At 54.6% G+C, this 9,311-nt stretch overlaps 1 long non-coding RNA gene across 1 annotated transcript; it reads left to right on the top strand.

The window, feature by feature from the left end:
• The first annotated feature begins 2,007 nt into the window (after positions 1 to 2,007).
• LOC109024446 (putative uncharacterized protein encoded by LINC00205) lies at positions 2,008 to 3,255 on the top strand. The gene is made up of 2 exons (XR_008674777.1): positions 2,008 to 2,080; positions 2,752 to 3,255. It is a non-coding gene; the product is annotated as a putative uncharacterized protein encoded by LINC00205 (long non-coding RNA).
• Positions 3,256 to 9,311: the final 6,056 nt, after the last annotated feature.

Raw genomic sequence — 9,311 nt, 5'->3', positions numbered from 1 at the left:
CAAAAGATAGGCCCCTAACAAGCATCTGGTAAATTTAATATTTAGTCCTAATTTTAAAGCACACACAACCACAAGATATTCAGAAAGCTAAAAATAGCCAGAAACTTCCTTAACCTGTAACAAACATTGTCTTTAATGCATGAGAACAGATATTAGCAAACTTTCCTGTAAAAGCTCAGATGGTGAATATTCTAGGTTTTTCAGGCAATACTGCCTCTGTCTGGACTATTTAACACCACTGCTGTGGTGTGAAAGTAGCCATCAGACAATATGTAGAAGAATGGGTGTAACTGTGTTCCAATAAAACTTTATTTACAAGAAGAGACCATTGGCTGGATTTGGCCCCCCGGCCACCAGTTTGGAAACCCCTGCATTAGAATCATTCGCATTAGTCAGAAACAAGAGAAAGACGCTTGATTTTATACTTGAGTCCTGGCCAACATGATAATATATACAAAGTATAAATATTAGAAAGGCAGAGACACAACTATAATTATTTGCATAATTATATGACTGTTTACCTAAAAAGTTCAAAATAATGAACGGACAAACTATTACAAGTGACCAAGTGTAACATCAATATACATCAATCAAGAGTGTTTACTAAAACAGCAATACACAATTACAACATTTTATGGGAAAGTGTCCCATTCATTGTAACAAAAACTGTGGATTTCCTAAAAATCCATAAAATACTCAAGAACAAACCAAGAAATGAGCACATCGGACATCAAAGAAATCTTAAAAATTTTGCCAAAGCTCTAAATTCGTTGAGAGCTGGAATCCATTTTCAAGTAGTAGGACTCTAAGTCACATGAATGTCAGTTTTCCAAACTGTCCCCATAAACTCCGTGCATCCCTTAAAACTCCCGCAGGACTGCTGTGGGTCTTGACACTGCTTCTAAACTTGACATGGGAGAGGAAACGTGTAGGACCCGCTGAGGAATGCTTCTGAACGGCCTCGGGGAGGGAGCCTGCTGTAAAGCTGTCACAGTTAATGCCAGTGCTACTGTGCAGAAACAGAACTCAGCCCGTGAGTCAGGACTGAGACAGCAGAGACAGCAAGCATTTACGGGAATTTTGTTTACGATGATGGTAGCATTTCATGTCAGCCGGTGGAGAAAAGATTCCTTTTTCAATAAATGATGTGACAACCGGCTATGTATTTGAAAAAGAAAACGTTAGACCCGTATCTCACACAACCCCAAACAAAATTCCCGCGGATTACAGGGCTAACCACTTGTGATGGAGTGAATGCTGATGTGTCCCCCCCAAATTCCTGTGTTGAAGCCTCACCCCCAGTGACACGGTATCAGGAGAGGGAGCCTTGGTTACGTTAGCCAGGAATCCCCCCCCTCACCAGGAACCTGACCGTGCGGCACGGTGATCCAAGACTCCCAACCTCCAGAACCGTGGGAAGTAAGTTTCTGCTGTTTAAGCCCCACAGTCTATGTTATTTTGTTCTCGGCCCCAGCTGACGAGAACGCCATTAGAACATCAGAAGCCACAGCCATAGAAGGACAGACGAGACGCTCAAGTTTGTTTTAACCGTCTTGCCATAAGAAATACCCTATAAGTCACACCTGAGACTCAGGCGTCCTAAGAAAGGAGGGTGTGGACACTGCCCCCAGCACCTCTCGTGGCCGGGCTGGGTGACAGGCACACAGGAACTCATGACACTCACCTCATAACTATTGTTCACATTAAACATGCACCAAAATTTACAACAGAACACCATCGACAAAGCTGAAGTTTGTTTTGACCGTCTTGCCATAAGAAATACCCTATAAGTCACACCTGAGACTCAGGCATCCTAAGAAAGGGGGATGTGGACACTGCCCTCAGCACCTCTCGTGGCCGGGCTGGGTGACAGGCACACAGGAACTCATGACACTCACCTCATAACCACTGTTCACATTAAACATGCACCAAAATTTACAACAGAACACCATCGACAAAGCTAAAAGGCAGGCAATGGATGGAAGAAACCATTTCCAAACTACCAACATGGTGTCCCAACAGGAAAAGACTAACTACTGGGCAAAAGATGCGGTTAAACAAGTCACAGAAGAACCCACAGGTACCGCTCCTGCAGAAGCTGGCGACTCTGCCGACACCGTCAGCATGACGCAGAGGGGTCTCCTCCCCACACCCACAGCTCCGCGCGTCCTCCTCTGTGGGCCCGAGGTGGGCGTGTACTGATTCATCCACACCTCTGTCTGCTCCTGAGAGCAGCGCCCTTCACATCTGCGTCCTAGGCCCCACTAAACGCAGGACACGGAGGCCCTCGCAAATTTCTCGAATGAATGAACGAAGAAAGGTCGTTTTCAAGACCTCTGGCCCTTCCCCTCTTAGAATCTCTAAATCTCACACTCGCACTTGCTCTGGAGGGGATGAAACAGATACTGCCAGGGCCAGGAGGTTTACGATGTTTATGCTGAGGCCCACGGAGCTATGCGGGCTCAGGATCCATGTGGATTTGTCACCCTGAACTCAGCGGTCAGGGCCTGCTCGTGAATCAGCAAAACCTCCGGCTGTGCTTCATTCCAGGGAGGAAACCCAGCAGCCCCGTCCCCGTCTGCATTTCCGCTGACGCTATCACTGGAGAGGGAGACGAGGAGTCCTTGAAACCAGCCCTCCGAACATAAATAAGCAGCCGGGTTCAGTGAAGCACATGACGCAGGCTTCACCTCTGCCAGCGTTTCCATCCCAGAAAGTCCTGCGGGACAGATTCTCACAGTCCCCAGTGAGCCCCATCCGTGACCCCTGCTCGCCCCCCACGTTTCCCAGATGACGGCAGCTGGAGAGCCTTCCTCCGACAGCCGTCCCAGGCCACGGAGAGGCGGCCCCGCAGAGAGCGGATGTTTGTGAAGCTCCCCTTGGAGGGAAAGCTGCCCCCAACGCTGAACACTCCCGTCTCGAGGCGCAGACAGGGGAGCGGTCACGAGCCGGCCAGGCCCTTTTACAGCCAAAATCGGGGGCTCAGAACATTCTTTAATGATTTCCGAGCCACCAAGTGCATTGGGCGGCCCCGCCTGTCTTCGTTCCCTGAGACGTGGTGCTTTCTCTCCTGGAGCCCCGTGTTGGGGACGCTTCAACCGCAGGCCTTGCCTCCCTCCCACAGTGCTGAGGAAGGACAGGCCCTCCCTTCCCCAGGAAAGCTCAGGCTGGAGAAGCCCAGGTGTGGGGGGAAGTTCTGAGCTGGCATTGTCACCCCCGGGTCTAGTATTCCCGCAGAGTGGACCCAGGCCCTGAGCCCAGGCTGTGCCTCCCCCATGTGCAGCCGCTGGGATGTGTCCAGGGCAGCACAGGAGGCAGCTGCCCAGGTGCTCCCCTAGGCAGAAGGCTCGGGTTCTGTTCCAGGGCAGGTGGGCTGGCATGGCCCTCGGGAGCACAGAGCCCTGACTGTAGCCCCCCAGATCCCCACAGGCGCCGGCCAGTCTCACCCAGGAGGGCAGGCCCTGCTGTGCTGCAGGCCCCCCGGGGCACTGGTCCCCCCCATGCTGACCACACGTGGCTTCCTTGGGATCAGCGCACCCCCAGGAAACCCTGGGCGCCTTCACGACTTGGTCACTTGGTGACCTGGGACCCTCGGGCGCCTGCTCCGTGCACAGAGCTGGCCAGGCTGTCTGTAGGGAAGTGTTAACTGGGGGCCTCAAAGCTCCTGCTAAGAAATCCTTCTGAGCACGGCCTCTGGCCCTGGAGAACCAGAACTCCCTGCCCTGCCACTGACTCACAAAGTTGTCCCCTCCCTGTGCACTTCCAGGCACAAAAGCCAGGATTTGATTACTGGGGAACTGCAATGTGCAGGGGTGGAACTTGGCAATGAGTCCAGAAACTCCAAACACGTGAACCTGGTAACTCACCTTGCAAACGGAGGAGCAGGCCTGCACAGGGTCCCTGGCGTTCGCTCTCTGGTCTCCTAGAAGAGTCCTCCTTGGGTCCTGAGCTCTGCGGTCCTCGGCCAGTCCACTCTCTGTCCTTCCCGCTGGCCAGCCCCCTTCCGCGAAGGGACAGCTCCCTCGTGTCCATGGCAGGGTGGTCTCGGGGGACAGTGGCAACATCCCCAACTGCCTCTCTCTGCTCTTCACTGCCGACCCTGCTCCCAGGGCCGCCCCCACGGGGCCAGGAGGCTCCGAGGTGGTGACAGGTAGATGCTCCAGCTGTGCTGAGACCTGCCCAGCCTCTCCCCATCTGCACGTCTCTCAGGAGAAGACCCACATCCGGTCCCCACACATCTACCCACTGTGGGTGTTCTGGCCAGGGGGCCTGTGACTCACAACTACCTCGGGCCCAGGGCTCACTCAGGGGGCTGGCGGCCTGGAGTGCCCAGACCTGACCCTGCTGAGTTCTGTGGGGACGGACGATACTCAGGGCCCAGCAGGGGTAGAAGGATGGGCTCTAACAGGTGTGGCCCCAGGACCACAAGCTGCACCTGCTGCGTCTGAGCCCAAACAGGGCCTCCTTCCCCTCAGGTGAGGTTTTGCAGGGAGCTGGGCGGGGCACAGAAGAGCTGGGAGCAGGTCAGCAGTTGAGGAGTAGCTCCGGGAGGGGCCGCAGAGGCCCAGGGCCTTTTCTCAGGGGTTGCTGGGGACAGGAGAGGCTCCGACAGGGGCCGCCCAGTGTGCTCTTCTGTCATGTGCTGGAGCCTCTCTCTTCATTCCCTGCTGGAAACATCCATGCTGTGCTTGGCGGAGCTGCGTTTCTCCTGCTGCGTTTCCCCGTGGCACAGAGCTCCCAGGAAGGGCTCTCCTGCCCTCTCGTGGCGGCCTCGGGGCAGTGGCCTGTGGGGGCCGCCAGCCCCTCCTTCGCTGTGTGAGCCGCTGGTCACAGAAGACTGCCATGCAGGGAACGGGGCCACTTCCTGATACTCAGGGACAGATTTTCTTCTCTTGAGGAAAGACTCATAAGACCTCTTCTGGGTCATTCCTGATTAGGACTTTAATCCAGGGGTCAACAAAAGACTCCCCAACCTGAAGGAGGCTGCCCAGGCGGGGAGAAGAAAGGTCAGAGCCCACGGAGAGGCAGAGGGGCGCCAGCCTGGAGTGCCCCCTGCTGCGGCGCCCGGCACGTGGCTCGCCTGCTCTCCCGCCTCTGTCACCTGGGAAGAAACAGTGGGCAGGAGGAGAGCCCCTGGGGCCTGAAGCAAGGCCGGGCCTTCGCCACGGACAAGTGACTTGGGCCTGCTGGAGACAGGGCATGGACCGTGGCCTCTAGGTGAGCACAGTACTGCCCGTAGGACCCGGGTCTGTGGGCCCCGGCTGTGAAGGCCACTGAGCCCAGCAGAGCTCCACCCTGAGTCCTCACAACAGAGCCAGTGGGGTCAGGGAGGCCTGGCCCTGAGCGGCCCAGAGGCAGAGGCGTGGCCCGCTCGGTTCCGCTGTGGCCTTGGCTGTTCTGTGGATTTCTGGTTCGGGGTGATCTGTGCCCCCTACATGAATAGGGTCGGCTTCTGCTTGGGCGGTCACCTCCCCATCCATTAACCATTGACATCTGCAAGGAGAAGTATCTGTTCACAGAAACAGCAGCGGGCCTGTGTTCGGAGGCGGTGGCCTGGGCGTGGCTGCAGTGCTGTGGGACCCTGGGGGGTAGAGGGGAGGGCTGCAGTGCCGTGGGTCCCCAGTGAGGGGCAGGTGGGGGCTGCAGTGCTGTGGGACCCTGGGGGGTAGAGGGGAGGGCAGCAGTGCCGTGGGTCCCCGGTGCAGGGCAGGTGGCGGCTGCAGTGCTGTGGGTCCCCGGTGGGGGGTGAGGGCTGCAGTGCTGTGGGTCCCTGGAGAGGGGCGAGGGCTGCAGTGCTGTGGGTCCCAGGTGGGGGGCGAGGGCTGCAGTGCTGTGGGTCCCTGGAGGGGGGCGAGGGCTGCAGTGCTGTGGGTCCCTGGAGGGGGGCGAGGGCTGCAGTGCTGTGGGTCCCTGGAGGGGGGCGAGGGCTGCAGTGCTGTGGGTCCCTGGAGGGGGGCGAGGGCTGCAGTGCTGTGGGTCCCCGGTGGTGGGCGAGGACTGCAGTGCTGTGGGTCCCTGGAGGGGGGCGAGGGCTGCAGTGCTGTGGGTCCCTGGAGGGGGGTGAGGGCTGCAGTGCTGTGGGTCCCCGGTGGTGGGCGAGGACTGCAGTGCTGTGGGTCCCAGGTGGGGGGTGAGGGCTGCAGTGCTGTGGGTCCCTGGAGGGGGGCGAGGGCTGCAGTGCTGTGGGTCCCCGGTGGGGGGTGGGGGGCTGCATAGGGAAACCCATCTCAAGGGGCTCTGTGCCCACAGGGCCCAGGCAAACCCCTTCGCCTGTCCGTGGGAGTGTCAGGGTCCCCAAGGCTGCACGAGGTCACAGCACGTCCAGGAGGACTCATGGGTGTGTAAGAAGTTATGTTCAGCCAGGTGGTGCCATTTCTCCCAGGTAAAGGCGAACGGCTGGATCATATCGCAGGTGTGTCCCCAGCTTCTGGCTTTCTGTGCCCTGACCACTCTGCAGCCCGCCAGTTGCAGGTTTTCCCGGCAGGCCTGAACTCAAGCTGGGCCTTGAGCATTCCCAGGCACTGATAAAGGTGTTTAGGTCATTGCCCAAAACCCTGAAACAAAGCAGCCCTGGTCCAAATTCCTTAAACTCTCGTATCAACTTGCTGCAGACAGACCTGGGTGGAATCCCCGTCTTGCCGTCTGTCCCAAAGATACACTATCTGTCCTATCTGTCCTAAGGATACACTGCAGCCCTCCTTATGCCAGATCCCCTAGTAAGTGCTCTGGAAGGATCACCCTGGCAACGAGCGCCTCTCCCTGGAATCCCAACCAGCCCCATCTCGGGATGGTTTGAGGCACTCCCTGGTGGAAACTCCCGTCACTGTTTTTGGAAAGACTCCAGCTGTGGGTTTGGCCAGGATGGAGCACAAACTGTGAAATGATTTCCAAAGGGTGCAGCTCCCATCGACCGTGTATGTGGGTTCCCGCCATTCCACTCACCCACCAATACTTGGTGTCCATGTTTTTAACTATTCCAGTGGTGATAACGGCATCCCCAATGAGATGTTCACGTTCACTTCCCTTTCTGTCCAACGGCCATACGGGTTCCCTTCCTGTCCATTGGCCATTCAGGTTCCTTTGTGTGTCAGGCTGGCTACCATCTCTATGTCAAATTACGGGATTTTAAAATATCTTTATATATTCTAGATACAGCCCTCTGTCAGATCCATTATTCTGAGTATTTTCCCCGTCGATGGCTTGCCTTTTCATTTTAAGTGTCTTTCAAAGAGCAGAAACGCTTATTTTTTGGTGAAGTTCAACTTATCTCTTATTTTTTCTTTTAAAGCTCCTGCTTTTGTGTCCGACTGAGGTCTCCTTTTTTTTTCCCAAGCGTTTGTCCATCACGTGGCATTTCTGGGAGCTCGGGACTCCACTCTGACGGAGGAGAGAGGCCATTTCTTTTACTGTCTCCTGTCTCTGAAGAGAAGGATGAAGTAAAAGTTGAAAAACAACAGGAATGAAGTCAGCAGCAAGACCAGTTGGTGCCACCGATGACCAGGCCTGAGGTTAAAACATTACCCTCCCCCCGACTCTAACCACATGTGATCTCAATCTATCACGACCCTTTCACGTGGACCCCTTAGAGGTCTAAGCCCTTAAAAGGGCCAGGAACTCTGTTTTCGGGGAGCTCGGTTCTTGAGACGCGAGTCTGCCGAAGCTCCCGGCCGAATAAAGCCAAATCCTTCCTTAACCTGGTGTCTGAGGGGTTTTGTCCGCAGCTCGTCCTGCTACATGACCTGCCTGTCTATCCTCTTACCTACGGCAACCTGCCTTGATTCCTGCAGCTTTAAAATAACCCTATCAGGGTTACAGTATTTTAATTTTTGCTTCACATAGTGTAAATCAAAAATAAAATTCTAAGCTTCCCCAACCCACTGAATGGACCCCTCACCTCCACCAGGGGGATTCTGAAGAACCTGAAAAATGAGTTCAGGCCACGAAGGGACGGGGATTGGACATGGCTCATTATACCCACCTCCCTTTGGAGTTCAGGTGCAGCTGACCAGACTGACAGAGCAGACTCCATAGCAGCAAGACACCAAGTTCCAATCTGACGCTGGTATAGCATCACGTGACAACAGGCCCTCAAAGTATCAATGTATTTTACCCCAAAATATATCTCTTTGACAAATTTTGAAATGGCCCCGCAAAGCTGTGTCTTGTGGGGAAATTCATATTCTGTAGACTCCCCTTCCCTTTCCAGCTCTTTTTCTGATCCTGAGGAGACTGGCTGAGAGTCTAGTGCCTTGTGAAGGTCTGAATAGGAAACATTCGCCACGTATTTCCTCTAAGGGTGGACACCTATGAGATTTCATCCACAGAATAAGGACCTCGGTCTCCACAGCCCCTTCTCTTAACCCAGACACTCCTTTCTATTGATTCCAGGCCTTCAGATAATAACTTAATTCTTTCAACCAACTGCCAATCAGAAACATCTTTGAATCCACCTATGACCTGGAGGCCTTTCCGCTTGGAGTCGTCCTGACTTTCTGGATCAATCCAGTGCACACCTCACATGTACTGACTGATGTCTTATGTCTCCCTGTAATGTATAAAACCAAGCAGTAAAACAACCGCCTTGGGCCAAGTTCTCAGGACCTCCTGAGGCTGTGTCATGGGTCATATTTGGCTCAGAATAAATCTCTTCAAGTATTTTACAAAGTTTGGCTTTTCTGTAAACAATAGGCAGATATAAATTCCATTTGCTAATTTTTTAAAATGCTGTGTCTTGGTTCATGAAAGACATTGGTCTGTGGTTCTACTGTCTGGTGATGTCTGACTTTGCTATCAAGGCAATGCTGGCCCATACATCGAGCAGGGAAGTGCCCCTCCTCGTCCATCGTCTGAGTGGCTGGATTCCTATTATTTCTTCTCTAAGTAGGATTCACCAGCTTGGCCCTCTGGGCCTGGAATTTTCTGTGTGAGAAAATTTGATAACAAATTGATCTCAAATTTAACAAATAATAAGCATTAGTATTTTCTTTTTTGGTAACTGGCATCCTTCAAGAAATTCGTCCAATTATACTGTTTTGGGGGCTGCCTGCACTAGAGTCAGCGTGGCGTCCCCTCAGAAGGCCGGGTTTGCCAGCGCCGCGCCCCAAGCCAGGTTGGTCGGCCAGTGCTGCTGCCCTCGGGGAGCAGCGGGAGCTGCCTGGAGGCTGCGGGGAGCGGCGGCGACGGGCATGCACCTGGCTCCCGAAATCAGACCTTTAATAACGCCTCGCAGAAGGGGCGGGGTGGGAGGTTGGCAGCGCAGGGGCGGCAGCCCCGGATCCCCGCGGGTCTCCAGATCACCCCATCGAGCCCCA

Source organism: Gorilla gorilla, chromosome 22 (genome assembly GCF_029281585.2).
Source record: "Gorilla gorilla gorilla isolate KB3781 chromosome 22, NHGRI_mGorGor1-v2.1_pri, whole genome shotgun sequence".
Classification (NCBI taxonomy): Eukaryota; Metazoa; Chordata; class Mammalia; order Primates; family Hominidae; genus Gorilla; species Gorilla gorilla.
The sequence above is the reverse complement of the archived record's forward strand: the minus strand, read 5'-3'. Positions and strand labels throughout refer to the sequence as shown.